Source organism: Ochotona princeps, chromosome 4 (genome assembly GCF_030435755.1).
Source record: "Ochotona princeps isolate mOchPri1 chromosome 4, mOchPri1.hap1, whole genome shotgun sequence".
In the NCBI taxonomy this organism is placed as follows: Eukaryota; Metazoa; Chordata; class Mammalia; order Lagomorpha; family Ochotonidae; genus Ochotona; species Ochotona princeps.
This window is the reverse complement of record NC_080835.1, coordinates 32,544,506-32,561,414: the sequence shown is the minus strand read 5'-3', so window position 1 is coordinate 32,561,414 and position 16,909 is coordinate 32,544,506.

Here is a 16,909-nt window from a genome sequence, read left to right as displayed (position 1 = left end):
AATCCCGATTCTTAGCATTAGAATTTTATTGCAAAGAAGATGGAGAGCCTTGGAATGTTTTAAGCAGAAACTTTGCCTTTTTCAATTTCACTTTTTTAGGACTTTCTCTGGGCCCTGACATTGGCTCAAGAGCTAAATCCTCACCTTGGAAGCACAGGGATACCATTTGGGTGCTGTGCTGTTTCATATCTCAAATGCTCCACTTACCATCTACTTCTCTGTTTGACACCTGGGAGAAGAGTGGATGATGACCCAAATTCCTGGAACCCTGTACCTGCATGGGAGACCTGGAGGAGCCTCTTAGTTCTGTCTCCTGGCTTTGGAATGGCTCAGCTCCAACCATTGCAGTCATTTGGAGAGGAAGTCAGTGGATGGAAGATTTTTGTCTCTCCATCTCTGCATAATCTGATCTTCCTTTCCCATAAAAATAAGAAAATCTTTGGGGAAAAAATACTTTCCCTACCTGCTAAATGACCTAAAGGGGACTATCTCAGTAGCAGAAAGACTAGTAGGAGTCTAGTCAATAATCCAGGTGAAAGGTGATGGATTTGGGTAATGACTGAGGAAGCAGTACCAATAGATTCTGGATATATGCTGAAAACAGAGCCTTGAATGTGAGCTGAAATATATTGTAGTAGTCTGAATAGTAGACACTCAAGCATATCAAGACCTAATACCTGGAACCTAAATATATTTCTTCATTTAAAAATGGTCATTACAAATGTGATTTAAAAATTTAGAAGAATGTGAGTGAAATAAATCTCTCTTCACTTCAGAAGTTAAAATTAAAAAGGAATTTTGATGCTAGGAGAGATCTGTATTATTTACAAGTGCACTAGAGAAGAGAGGAATTTTACTATGCGAACTGAAGAGGAAGCACAGGGAACATTGAGACAGTGACTGGGGTGTAAGAAGCACTGGACAAGGAGCTGAGGAATGTTACCAGAGATGGGGAAAGTTCAGGAACAGATTGCTAGATACTAGGGCCCTTAAGTTTGGCCTTAGCTTAAACCAGTTTCAGACGTCTGGTCTCCAGAGCTATGAAAGAAAACATTTCTGTTGTTGTAGGACATTAGTTTAGAGGTAATTTGTTGATGTGACCTCAGGAAAATAAAGCAAAATGTGATGCTTTATGTAGAAGAAAGCAATCAAGGACAACTGGAAGTGATTTTGATCTGATTAAAAGGAGAAACGATGTTTTTCAATACTGCAATGGGAAAGCTTGGGGAAAGAAAAGATTTGGAGGGGAAAAAGTAAACAGGACTTGGAAATTATAATGTTGAGATTATTTTACAGTATGTATATATAAGCGTTCAAAGAATGACATATTTGTGATACTGATGTTTAAACAACAAGTAGGGGCTGGTGGTATATGTTGGAGTTATTTAGTACAGAGTAGTAATTGATGCTATGGCACAGTATGACTCACCTGAGGAGCAGAGGAGATGAAAACATGTTAGCGAGTGAGTTCAGGAACACCCCAGTGTTTACATGTCAAGAAAATTAAAACCAACTAGAAAAAGGCATGGTCAGCAGTGACTGATCATGCAAAGAACCAGAGTAAAGTAAGTTGCAAGCAAGAAGGAATCTCATGCAAGGAAGAGTGGATGTTTTAATTAGTACTTGGTAAAATGGAAGGTAAAAAAGTTTAAGCAATTATTGGAGCTTTTTGAGGAGGTGAACTGTAAATATATGCAAAGGGAAGGAGAGCTAATTGAGGATCACAGGAGGTGTGGCATTAAGATGAGAATTATCACAACGATAAGATCATCATTTAATTGGGTCAATGATCACAAGGCAGTGAAGAGACTAACTGAATCAAAGAGAACTATGACTATAACATTTGGGAAGTTTTCTGAAATCAGACTAACTATCTTGTGAAACTATGAAGCTGGCTTGTAACTCTAACAAGACATTTGTCGACAATTAAGGTGCAGAACATTTTTTGGGGGTGGGGATGTGCAGGAAAATCCTCAACACCATGGTGAGGAGTGACTAATCTTTGTGTCCCACCTAGCCAGGCATGAGCCAATCCACGCCAGCTCTTTCCTGTCAGATTCCAAGCTCTACTTTTTGTTGTTTGTCTATTTATTTTAGGTTTTTTAGTTTGTATGATTGTTTGTTTGCTGTGAGGGGTTTTCGGAGCGATCCCGATGGTCATTGCAAGGGAGAGTGGGGGTCCAGAGGTGGAGCCAGGCTCTCGGACCAGAGAAAGCTCTCCTCCCTGGTCCCGAACGATGTTTATTGTTCTTCTGTTTCTGCGGACCGCTCGGGGCTTCTGGTTGTCTTTCCAATGACGTTGGGTTCTGCACAATAGTGTTTGGACTTCTTCTATCCCCTGCGGAAGCTCCGGTTCGGGGTGGGTGACCTCAGAGTACTCGGCCTCCGAGGGCATCCAATTCCCTGTGGCCTCCTTGGTAGTTGGGATATAGTCCTTGTTGCTTGTATTAATAGTTTGTGGTGAAGGTCTGGGAGTCTTCACGGTTGGGATCCAAGCTTCCTCCTTACCACCTGCTCCACTCTGGAGTGCCCCCCTGCTCCACACACATGACCTCCTGTTAAGAGGTTGTCAGGATCGCACCCGATTCCCCCCTCATGCATTGGTATAGTAGTTTTACTATTGTTTAGTGCCGCTTTGAGTCTGTTGTCTATGAATTACCAGATTTGATCTTGATAGGCTATATTGTACTTTTTCCTCACTCTTTTTATGGTCCTGAAAGACTTCCCTGCACTCCCCCCCCATCACAGATTAACATAGCGTATTGAGGGTATAGTAGGTTTTACAGTTTTTTGATGTAGATCTTAAGTATTCTGACATTAATTGTTGGTTTATAGATTATATCGCATTATCTTATTGCATTGGATAGATTATCCTAAAATCTGCCAAGATCAGCAAAATTATACTTCAACACAACAAATGGCTAAATACTAAAATGAAATAGACACGAGACAGCTGAATGGTACCTTATGGCCATTTTAAGGTGTATAGCAGCCGGTCCTGTATATAAACTAAAATTGAGATGTCAATGAGCTAATCATAGGTTGTGGTTAAGCACCTGCTTTTTTTTTTTTTTAACATACTGGTTACTCAAAACCATGTCAATTCCATAATGTAACAAATTGCTGTTGATGTTATATTGGGACTCTTAATTGACTGTGATGATATTCTACCAGCTCTAACTTCAGACCAGAAATGGTCTCCCCAAGAAACTGTTCAACCCATCTGGACAATAAGTAGCTGGACGCTATGCTTGGTATACGTTTGCAAGCAAAGAATCTTGACTGAATTTGAACTGTAATACTGCATCAAGGTGGAGGAATCCACCAGGGGGGAGGGGCGTGGGGAGGGGTGGGGAGATTCCCAGAGCCTATGAAACTGTCACATAATGCAAAATAATTAATAAAAAAAATACTCATAGGAAAAAAACTATGAAGCTGAGTCTCAATGCTTTAAAATGTGTTTAAGTAGAGGAAAATCACATATCTAATGCTTAATAATAAAATAAATACATATAATTTAATTCTTCATGAAAACTTTCGAAAATCTCCCATCGGTGTTATCGCCATTGCTTCCTACAATGCCTTCATGAGGGTAAGTGGTGTTCACCATGTTTTACAAAGAGGTAAATTGGCTGCAGTAATTCTATCAAGATCGGATAAGCTAGCAAATAGTGACATAAAATGCTAAAAAGAAACAAAACACAAAAGCATACCTATTTAATATATTAATCACTGGAAGAAAATCAAAATATGTGGAAAAAGGAGTAAGATTATATAGCAACCAAAATAGAAGATGTGAAAGTGTTAAAAAACAAAATAAGAGTAGACAACACAACGAGCAAGAAAGGACAATGTATTTGTGTGGTGTGTATGTGTTTATGTATGCACACACATGCTCCTGAATAAGTGATTGTGTATGTTATACAGCTCTAAATCACGAGTTCTCATTATATGAGACTGCGCCATCACCACATGATACAATATCATTCCCATCTGCATTTAATTTCAAACAACTCCATATGCAAGACATTGCATTAGATTTATAACTACTATGTTAGAACTGACATTTTACAGATGAGAAATCTAATTTTCACAGGCAGTACATGACTTGACCGAAATGATGAGGCTGAGACATGGAAGATACATTACTCAAAATTCACCTCATGATTCTACACCAAAACTAAATGTAAATAAGGAACAAATTAGAGGAAAAAAGGAAAAAATAAACATAGATGAATAAGGTACAGAAAGCTTTCTCAAGAACTCAAGGCTAAGTCATATTTTACAAGTAGGTAAACTTTTATATAGTATGGTTGGAGAAATAAATTTTTCCTGAATCATCAATTCGGGTCAAGACAGCATTCCTACAGAGATCCACTGGAAGACTCCATCAGGGTGAACAATAACATCACAGGCACAACATGCCATAGATTTCCATAACAAATCCATTTTATTTTTTTATAGTGGGAAGGAGGAGCTTTTCATGATAAAATTGCATAACTATCAGGACCCAGCGGTAAAAAATTAGTCCCACTGGTTCACCTTCATTTACCTTCTGCTTTTCACCAATTATGAACATTTGTTGAACCCACTCCCTCTATTTCTCCTCTCCATCCTCATGGCCATTCACTCTTTCCTGCCACTTGCTGATATTACTTTTAATGTGATCTTCATGCCTCTATTTTCTTTTTAATTCTCCACACTGATATCTCCGTGGTTCTAAATTGCAAACCTGACTTGAGCTTTTTAGGTTCTTCCTAAAATCTACTGATGGCACTTAAACATGTCATGTGCTACCTAGAACCTTTCATTATCTGATGGCCCTCCATCTCTTCGATATCATCTCCTATAGATCCTTAATAGAATAAGCTACATGGTGTATTGAATACACTGTTCTTTGCATGTGCTGCTTTCCCTGCTTTCAATACTCCTCATTTTATGAGCTTTTAATATTTTTCTTTTTTAGAAAAAATAGATGCATTTATAAAAGACAAACAAGCTTCATCATTGTTCCAGAATATTACCTCCCATGCTGCTCTTCCTTCCTCCATAAATGTCACCCTCCCTTCTTTTCTTATTTTTCTATTAATGCCACACTTTCTTTTTTCTTTAAAGTCACAAGCTTAACCTTCTACTAAACACAGAATTTAACAAGTATTAAGTGGAGAAAACATTGTTTCTCATGAATATAAAACAGGGATATAAACAATAATCAAATCGCAAGAAGGTAACTTTGCTCACATATATTACATTTTTGTATTATTATATTTAAGTTACTACAGGTAGTGGAAATCAGAATATTTGTCTTTCGGGGGCTGGTTTTTTTTAATGAAGCATAATTATCTCCATTGTATCCATTTGGTTGTGGAAAACAGGATTTTGTTCTTTGTTCTTTTTATGGCTGAGTTGTATTCCATCCCCCCCACATACACCATCGCACACACACACACAGACATATAATTTCTTCATCCAGTAAGGACTCTTATCACATCCTCTGCTAGGTTATTCATTGTCTATCTTCTGTTCTTACACTATTTTCAATAAAAGCAACTACATAAATGTGCTAGTGTGTGTGTGTAACTGTTTTCTTCCTCACTGCATTATCTAGCTGCTTGAATATAGAAACCCTCTAATGTACATTTGTATCTCAGGAATCTACCACAGTGCTTCTCATACAGTATGTCCTAAATAAATCACTGAGAAGAACTGGGGAGAAATGATTTATTAATAAGATGGAATGCCTGAGGAACTGAAACTCAGAAGAATCAGTCCATAAAGCATAAACATAGCATGGATATGACTTTTTCCCTTTTTTTTTTAAAGATTTATTTGCTTTTATTACAAAGTCAGATATACAGAGAGGAGAGACAGAGAGGAAGATCTTTTGTCCGATGATTCACTCCCCAAGTGACAGCAACGGTGCTGCACTGATCCAAAGCCAGGAACCTGGAACCTCTTCCGGGTCTCCCACGCAGGTGCAGGGTCCCAAATCTTTGGGCCATCCTCGACTGCTTTCTCAAGCCACAATCAGGGAGCTGGATGGGAAGTGGAGCTGCCGGGATTAGAACCGGCATCCACATGGGATCCCGACACGTTCAAGGTGAGGACTTTAGCCGCTAGGCCACACCGCCAAGCCCTTTTAATGCCTCTTACCTGATATTCTCAAAAATGCCTTCAGCTCTGAAAGCTTGCAAGCATATCCGTTTGAAATCAGTTTTGTTGATGTACTATTAGCTTTTTGTTTGTTTGTTTGTTTGTTTGTTTTAGCAAATTCCCAAAGCATACAAAATCCTCCAGCCACCTGAGAAAGTCAGTTGTCTTCCAAACAGTGAACTGCTTGCTTCCCAGTCACTGGAAAGAACAAATTCAATATTTTATAAATAGAAATAGCCAGTAACACAAACAAAATTGATTGACTAGGGAGTGAGGTTTTGGAAAATCTGAATACATATTTCAATCCCTTTGGAAGATGAGTATAATTTGGGTAAGTTTCATTTGGAATCAGACTATACATAAAATTCCTGCTTTGTATGTCAATGTCACTCATGCTTGGAGTCTTTTTGCTTAATCTCTAAAATTATTTGCTAACTTCAAAAGGATTTAGTAAAATAAGTATTTTTTAACAAAATTTGTGCTTCTCTAATAACATTTGGAACTAAAAAGGCCTTCTTGCTTATGGAATATTCATTACTGGCAATTTGAGGTAGGTTTGCAAGCCACAAAATTCTCCACTGATTATAGACTCTCTCCAATTTGTTATAGTTTGTTCTGGAAGCAGCTGACCTTGATCAGATTGGAGCCAAGGTATAGTAGCTCTATACTGAAAACACAAAAGGAAGCTGAGTATCATATCACACTGGCTGAGAGAGGGAAGTAGAGTGAAACATTTTACACACAGAAAGGAGGTTTTGAGACTATTGGTTAGTCAGTTTACATTGGGAGATTTTGAATAAGTTAACTCTATGACATCCACAACTATAATTGCATGTATTTGTGGAACAAAACCAACTGGATCTCAGAGTCGACACTGATGGTAAATGACAAAAATCCGGTTTGTAGTGGATATAATCTAATCTATTCCTTGAGCATTAGCTTTGGTCATCACAATATCTACAAATTATTTGTAGAAGGCATTTACACCTTACCTAATACAAAGCAAAGATTAGTTATAACCCAAGTTACTTCTAGATGGCAGTGTTTAAAAACATAAGCTTAAGTAAAAAATGTTCTAATAACTCCATTGTATTTGTACAGAAATTTCTATTTATTTTAAAAGTAGGATAGATTTAGAGAAAATTAGCCCTTATACATACACACTCACATATATTTTCTCTCTCTTACATGCACTCACAACATACTCTTACACACACACACTTATACTCACATTACACTTTTTTTGTTTTTCTCTTACACACACACACACACTCACAGGGTAGCTCTAGTCTTGATGAGAGTGTTTTTCTGGGAGTTACAGTTTATATTGGCATGAGGTAATAATTTGGCAGACAGTTAAAAGAAGTTGTTTGGTGAGCAGTTTAACCTAAGCTCCTATGTAATTAAAATAGTAAATTACTATGTGGAGAGTTTCTTGTGGTGGTTACAAGCAACATATGCATTTAGATAAAGTAAAATTTCATTTTTTCTCAGTTCCTATTTCAAGCAAATGTAATTTTCCAAATATCACTTCAAGAAAAAAGTCATTTCATTTATGAAATAATCCAAATTTTTTCAGAGTCCAAGCACCAGAACCATAGACCATGACATTTAGAGATGGAGACACAGAGAACAGTTTTAAACCATGTTTATTTATAAATTTATTGTTTTACATATAAGAAGACTAAAAGTTGCAATGCAACACAAACTTTCATTTATATCAAGTAGAAACACAGAGGCCTTTCAGACTTAAAATCCTAAATTATTATACATTCAGTATTCCCGATTCAAGGAGACAAAGACATAGAAAAAATATGTTTGTGTACTTTCTTTCATTACCATTTCCCTGACTTACATTTGAAATGAATAACTTCAATTATGAGAAAAAAATTCATTAATGCAACAAAGCGGCGTTCATAAAAATATTGAACCTATAAAGAATAGCTCTATATTTTTAAGAAGTTTAAATCACTGACTCAAACAAGCTGTAAAGTAGCATATACTACATTTTTAGGACACCATGGGACAGATAATTGTATTTGCCCCTATTTACTTTTCTTGATGATCTTTGAAAGATCATACTAGCCATCTTGGGACTGCATTTATGTGTTTCAACATAAAAACAATCATGAGACCGCACAGGCTCCCAACAAGTACAATTTGTTAAAATTTTCTGATAGCACGAGTGATGAGTCTGAAAAGAGAAATGTAAACAAAACATAATAGTTTGATTCCATTGTAAAACAGAAGAGTATCAATAATATGTTTAAGAAAACACAGTTTTCCCAGGAAACAAAAGAAGACTTTCATATTTCTAGGTAGGGAAAACTGAGATATTTTTAATATTTCCATTCAGCTTCAGTGATGACACTGAATATAGAAGACCTTGCCACTGGGAAACTACTGTCACTGCGTCTGTTGAGGAATGTGTGGGCTTGGTTCAGTAGGCCTTGCTGAATACCAGCTAACATTGCTCACTAACAAAACAGCTATACAAGAAGTGCAAGCATGCCCATGAATTTTGTGTTTGTTATGTGAGAAATTTCTAATAGGTCAGTGAAGAGCTGCTGAGTCTCCAATCTTTATGAAACCCTCCCTAAACTGGTTCACCTCCAAAAAGAATCCGATGAGTCCTTGAATGCAGGTTGATGTTTCTGGGAGCTAGAACTTGCTTTTGTCTTATGGAGAAGTGGATAAGTACTTTACTAATTACTTGATTTCTTCCTGTTTGCCAAATCCCCTTTATTTCTTTTTCAATTGTTTTCTGTTGTCTCTTATTGCCTCTTCTCTCTATTCTTTTCTCTCATTTTTAATCTTCTTCCATCTAGAGCTTTCATGTACTTCTTTTTCTTTCTATGTTGAAATCTGCTTTTCTTTTATTCCATCCTTAAATTTTGCCAGTATTACCAATTTTTCTTAAGGAATACAAAAATAATTAAAATTAAAACTATAGATTATTACTATACTAATTCAATTCCTGGTAATAATAAGAAAACATGAAACATGTTTTCACCAACAGCGCGTATTAGCTTATTGCATTCAATTTAAATCCTCTAATTTATCAATATTACTTAAAATATTCTATAATAGCTATATTAATCTTTAAAATTATGTAGCAGTGGCACCTCACCAGAAACTTATCCCTAGTGGTTACTACTGTCAACAAGACACTTTGTTTGCCGTTATGGAATATTTTGCAAGTATTTTGACACAGAAAACAGCATTTCATGTGACTATCTGTGAGAAATCTCACCATGAAGTCTTTGATAATAACCAACCTGACTCTGATTGCCAAGTTGAATGTCTTTCATACTCTCATAGCACCATGTTTATGGGACACCTATCACACATACCACTGAAAATGGGTTCTGATGAACAAGGAACAGTTGCATCATATTCAATAAGCAATTTTTAACTGAAAGCAAATTTCTGTTATTAATATTCTCCGTCAGTGTGACGTATACACTATGCATCCAGACCCGTGAATTATTTTTGTTTATAATTTGAGACATCCTGTCCCACCAATGTATATAGGATGCTGCATATCAATATGTACTGTAAGGGTTTTTCTTTAGTTATTTTAATCCTTTTATTTTTTTTCAGATGGCTTAACAGAATTAATATGTGAATGCAGGATATGCAGAAAGAGAGAGGATTAAGCAAGAACAAGGTAATGGAATGCTTTTTTATTTTATTATTATTATTATTATTATTATTATTATTATTTTGCCATTATGTCATGCAGTGACTCACTTCTATCTCTCCTGGGAACTTTGAATCTATACCATAGCATCTGCTAAGTAAGACTGGGTAAATGAAACAATTAAGGACTGAACTGTTTAGTCTTGGGAGTACCTAATCTAGAGTTCCTTCCTGTTCGTTGTCCTATTCTTCCATTTAGTTTATATGGGAAACCAAATCTAAAAATTAAAAAGCCCGTAGTAGCTCCTATGTAAGACCCAAGTCCAAGTTCTTGTCACTGAGCTGGAATATTTATTACTATTTATCAGTGTTTTTTTTTTCTTTTAGACATCTGACTTCTTATACAAAGAAATCAGAGGAATCATCTTTTCTTTCATAAATTATTTCATTTTGTTATATTCTTCAGCTATATTACTGTATAGCTCTGCGATCTTATGCACTTTGCCTTTGTATGACCTCATATTTTTAAAAGACAATGTCATGATGCAGAATTAAAATCACGATGCAGAATTGAAACTTTAATAAAAGCTGTAGTCATTATTCTGAGCTGCATTTTCCTTAATCTTCATTTGTTGATATCTTAACCCTTACAAAACATAATATGTCCATAATTGTAGACAGCATATTTGAAGAGATGAAGAAAAGAAGGCTATAAGAATGGACTTCAGTTCAGCCTGATTTGTCCTTTTAAGAATATCAAGATGAACATCTCTGCCACCATGTGATACCCCCTAACTACACACTTCCTGCCCTTGTGCCAGCCACCAATATTAGTGTTGTTTTCTGAAAAGCCAATGTAATGCACAGTGGACTTCTTTGTAGTTTTATCATGCATTTTCAGATATTCTTAATCTCATTATTTGTATCTTTTTATGTATGTAATATATCATAAGAAAGATCTCTTTTCAAACTAAAAAACAAAAGGAAACAAACACGAAGTTTGAGAAATGCCAGTGCTATATTAGACATTGTATTTTAATTACCACTGTGTTTGAATTCCTTCTCTGCCTCATTAAGTATCAATCATGTGACAGGAGAATGACTACAATTTTAAGATAAACATGATTAAAGAACCTTAGTCATGGCTATCTCCTCTTTTTATCTCTGAGTTATTAGGAATGGATAGCTAATTAATTCTGCAAATAGCTTGGCTGGTGAAGGAAGCAAAAAAATGAGAGAGAGGGAGGGAGGGAGGAAGGGGGAGAGAGAAAGAAAAGAAGGCAAGCAAGAAAAATAGGAAAGAAAAAAAGAAGGAAGGAATAAAAAGAAAGGAAAAGATTACATTGTCAGAATCATGTGAATGACACTGAATCTACTCTCTTTTATTAGTTTCAAAACAGCATGAAAAATAAAGTTTAGAAGTAAAGAATGCAAAAAAAAAGCTGACAAATGATATAGGTCTGTTTGATCAAAGCGAAAGATTTGACTTTTGCCATTCTTATTACTCTTTCAAAAGACATGGGAGAAAGGAAGTCTATCTTACCCATCAAGTTTGAAGAGTGAAATAAATGATTTTTTTTGCTACTCAGCAGAATCACAGAAGCTTCAGACACAGAAGGAAAGCCAACATTCCAAGTAGCCACACAGGGAAATGTAGTAAAACTAGATCCTTGAGTATGTTATTGAACTGATAGGTAATTAATCCTTTCTTACCCCTGAACTTTCGATTCTTTGAGCCAAAGATTTTTCTGTATATTTAGGCCTTATTCTAGATTACATTCAGTTAAAGACATTCTCCAAAATAAAAATAAATACATCACATCAAAACTGAACTCTTCGGGCCCGGCGGCGTGGCCTAGCAGCTAAAGTCCTCGCCTTGAATGCACCGGGATCCCATTTGGACGCCGGTTCTAATCCCTGCAGCTCCACTTCCCATCCAGCTCCCTGCTTGTTGCCTGGGAAAGCAGTCAAGGATGGCCCAAAGCCTTGGGACCCTGCACCTGTGTGGGAGACCCGGAAGAGGTTCCTGGTTCCCGGCTTCAGATTGGTGCGCACCGGCCCGTTGCGGCTCACTTGGGGAGTGAATCATCGGACGGAAGATCTTCCTCTCTATCTCTCCTCCTCTCTGTATATCTGACTTTGTAATAAAAATAATAAAAAAAATCTTTTAAAAAAAATGAACTCTTCTATGATTATATATTGGAAACTTGCCATAGGTTTATGATTTACCAGTTTTGACTTAATTATGCAATGATACTGTGGTTATTTCTTTGCTTTTATACATAATGGTTGTACTTGTTGTTTACCAGAACTGTTAAAAAAACAAAAAAAAAATTGTCACTTTGAAGAATCACAAGAATATAATGTGTATTGGAGAACTCAACATCAAGTTCCACATTGAATCTAATACTAAAAGTTTAAGCATATCCCTGTCTGGTACACTGATTTGATACTTAAGTTAGAAAATTGAGACTTCAGAGCCTTATTTAAAAAAATGAGCAAAGCTTATTTATTTATTTGAGTGGAAGAGTTACAAAGAAAGATATCTTCTCTCCTCCAGTTCCTTCCCCAAATGGCTACATTAGTCAAGACTGTGCCAGGCCATAGCAGAGGCCCAAGTTCTTGGGGCATCTTCCACTGCTTCCCAGATGCATGAACAGGGAGGTGGATAAGAAAGTGAAGCTGCCAGAATTCAGACATCCATATGGGATGTGAGAATTGCAGTTAGCAGTTTAACCACACATTGACCCTCAGGGAGCCTTCTAAACGATAAACTTATTTTGGAAAATGGAGAGTACAGATGTATTGAAACTGGCCCAAGCCAAATGACTAGTCACTGAAGTTGTAGGAATTAGTAACAATGGTGGATGATGGTTATCCATGAGCTAACTGTCCTTTCAATAAGTTTCATCGTACCACTTCATGTCACTACTGGTAGCCCTCATGTGTCAGTTCCATCAGGGATGTTTTTTACCCACAGAGCCAACTTTTCTAAAGTTGTCTTCAGCCCTGGAACATCCTACATCTGATGTAAAATCTATTTGAGGATATGAAGATCTCCCCATCTTAACTCAGGATTAATCTGATGGACTGCTCCAAACCCAGAGCTAGGCAAAAGGATCACAGCAGTCTACTAATGGGCCAGCATTTCAGCTTAACTTCTGTGTCCAAGCTTGCTTGGTTACCTCCATTCTGTATCTCTAGATGCCAAGATTGTTTCTTAATAAACATTCCCCACATAGTAACTCCATCATGGGATCTAATTCCTAGGTAATTCAACTATGGTAAGTGTTATTTGACTTCCTCAGGCTCAGCCCTGTGAATGCATATTTACTTTCAGCTGAGAGTAGAAATTGTGAGTTAAAAACTGACAACCAGGGCTGATAAAACTTGTAAATGGGAGTTCAAGTAACTTCTTTAGAAGTTAACAACTTAATCTAATGGAGAAATTACGCTATAATTTTTGATTACTGTATTTTATGGTAACTATTAGCAGCATGGTGAGTATCCTCTCTGCTTGGTGAACATGTCCACCAGCAAGGGACCATTGTATTTAGTTGAGTAACTGAACAATCATGTGGCAAAATATAAAAATTCTGATGACAGGTAAATAAACCCTCTTTCCTAAAACTAGGCTAGATATCAGATAACTGGAAGATTTATTTAAAGTGCGTGTTGCTAGACCCTACTCTAGAACTATTGAATCAAAATTCTCTAAAAAGCAGGGCCTGGAAATCTTCCTAGATGTGTTTCATAGAACACATGCAAGATGCCTGTATGGACTTTAAGAGAAAATTACATCTCAGGTAATCCTAAGACAAGAAAAATTAAGTGTCAATAGAATCGTTGCCAAATTTGCTTTCAGTGAACTTTGAGATTTCAGGAGAAGGCCCCGTAAGTTGCAGTTTACAGCAGTTTGAATCAGGGAATTTGGAATTAGAAAAACAACAACAACAAAATCAATTTCAGTTCATCCACTTAGTTGTTGGGTGTCCTTGAGAAACACAAGTAATTTTTGTTTGTTTTCTTAGTTTCTGCACCTGCAAATGAAGGGTAACTAAAGTGCAGATAATACAGAAGGTTATTCAACATCCCTAATTAATTAATAACCATGTCAAGCATTCTAGCAGAAGCTTAACTAGTTAGACTAGAGATGCAAACACAGCAAAGATGAGGAACAACTGTGCTCTCTGTCCTTCCTGATGCAAAACTTGCAAGAACAATGTTTTGAAAGAAGTGGCTTCATTGGAAAATATTTTCTTGCTTCTTCCAAAGCTTTCTGTTAGGCTGGAATTAGTTTGACAGAGATAATTACTTAGTGGCATAATCTTTTTTATTCTTTTTTAAAAGATTTTTTAATCAAAAAAGTTACAGAGAAAGAAAGAGGGATATTCCACTCACTAGTTCACTCCCCAAATGGCCACAATGACAGGAGGTAGACGGATTGAAAGCCAGGAGCCAGGAGCTTCTTTTGTTCTCTATTAGGGTTGCAGGAACCCACCTTCTGCCTGCTCAGGCACAATAGTAGGGAGCTGGATTGGAAGTGGAGCAGTCAGGACTCCAACTGGCTGTCATAAAGGATGTCAGTGCTGCAAGCAACAGCTCCACTTGCTGTACTAGTGACGGATTCCATGGTGTGAGTTTCCCAAATACTGAGAGTAGTGATATCTGTAAGTCATTGGCTTAGTCTCAGGAATTTTTTTGGTAGAAACTTTGATGAAAATACACACTAAGATTTACATTTTCTGAAAATGATGAGAGCAATGAGAAAGAGTTCCTCAAGATATTATGTGATTAGTCCAATAGACGGAAAAAAAGGATAATACAAAATATAACTGGTAATCAGTAAAATCCAATATTTAGATCCTATCTTTTCAAATAAGAGGTAGAAAGGACTCAAAGGTTGTTAATTTGACAGTGTCCTATGCATTTTCATTTAGAAGTTTTCTCACATTTACTTTGTGCTCCAATAGAATATCAGTCTTATATCTGTAACTTACAACAGTTGGTTATGTTAGTTTAGAAGCAATCTCTAACTTACTCTATGTGAATTTTAAAAACAAGATTTAGTTCTTATTTATCTCTTAATATCTGGCATGAACATTAGAGCTGACATATGATATTCTCACAAATAATTTCTATGTGTAGAAGCATATTTAAATTTAATAGTACTGACATACATACCACTAATGTATGTTAGTTTAATACTCAACAACACAATGTGGAAGAAATATATGCCTTACAAATGGTGACACACAACAAAAGTCTATTCACTAGCACATTTTGATGAAACTCCTCCAAAGATTAGCTTTTTTTACATTAGAATTTTACAAGTATAGGAGCCAAGAAACAAACTACTAAAATATGTACAGATAATGTGGCTTAGACAAAGACACACAGAACACATATTGAAGAGCAGCCTCTTTAACAAGTGTCTTGATGAAAATTGAAAATCTACACGTAGAAAAATGAAAATAGATGTACACCCTCAACCTCTCTTGGCAATAAAATAAAACCAGATCAATTAAATGCTTAAATATAATGCTTGAGCTTATGAAAATTATAGGAGAAACTATTGGCAAAACACTTGAACAAGGAAGAATTTTTAAGTATCATCCCAAAATCAAAGAAATCAAAAGCAAAAATGGACAAATGGGAATATATCAAACTAAAAATCTTCTTCAGAACAAAGAAAACAACAGAGTGAAAAAACAGCCTGTAGGGTAAGAAGAAATAGTCACAAAAATTTAAAGCCTACAGGTATTAATATTTTGAATACACAAGGAGTTAACAAAACAACAAAAAACAAATAATCTGGATAAAATGATAGCTGACAATACGAATTTTTTAAATCTTTAAAAATAATAATAATTGAACTATATGAACGTTTCTCAAAAGAAGACATGCAAATGGCCACAATGTACATTAAATAATGGCCAACATTACAAATCATCTAAAAACTGTCAAACCCACAATGAGAGATTGTCTCATGCTGCTAACAATGAATGTTATCAAAAACATAAAATACAGCACATAATCCAAATGTGCTCTTGATAAACATGTAACTTGGTATAGCTTTTTGTCCAATAACAAGTAGGATCCTCAAAAAATTAAAACTTGAACCACAAGAACAGTAGTTTATGTCCCGGTTGCTCCACCTCCAATACAGCTCCCTGCTTATGGCCTGGGAAAGCATCAAAGGATGGTCCAACTCCTTGGAACTCAGCACCCATGTGGAAGGCTGGGAAGAAACTCCTGGCTCCCAGATTCTGATCAGTTCAGCTCTGGCCACTACAGCCATTTGGTGAGTAAATCAGTAGATGTAACACCTCCTTGTCTGTGTCTCTCCTCTTGCTGTAAAAATTTATCTTTCAAATAAATATGCATACAATTTTGAAATAAACTACTATGTAATCTAACAATCCCACTACTGAATATAATTTCAAGAAAGTGAAAACAAGATCTATCAAAGAGATAGAATTTCTCACATGAAACAGACAATGGTAACCAAAAAAAACACCTGTATTTTGGAAAAGTTAGAAAAAAGAAATTTGAATATTGCTACTACACAAAGATATGTAGTTAAAGACAGAGATGCTTACTTTGATTTACAAACCACACAATGTATATGGATATTGAAAATTACATTGTATTCTATACACATGCACAATTTTTATGTCATTGAATTTTGCAAGTGTTATTTAATAAATGTGCATTTCCTGAACAAAGATCTTCACTTGTGATGTTTTTAGAAAGCAATAAATATTAGCGACAAATGAATGGTTCATGTGCTCAAGAATGATCAATAATTTTTTAATATTCTAGCTCTTAAACATAACAGAGCTATTGTGATGACAAGTTAAGCCTCCTCTCTGGTGCCCATATCCCATAAGAGCACCAGTTTGAGTCTTGACTGCTGCAATTCCAATCCAGCTTCCTACATATGGTGTGGGAAAGCAGCAAAAGATGACTCAAGAACTTGAGTGCTTGCAACCATGTGGAAGACCCAGGAGAAGCTCCTGGCTCTTTTTTTTTTTTAAGATGTTTTTATTTAGTTTCATTATAAAAGTCGGATATACAGAGAGGATGAGAGACAGAGAGGAAGATCTTCCGT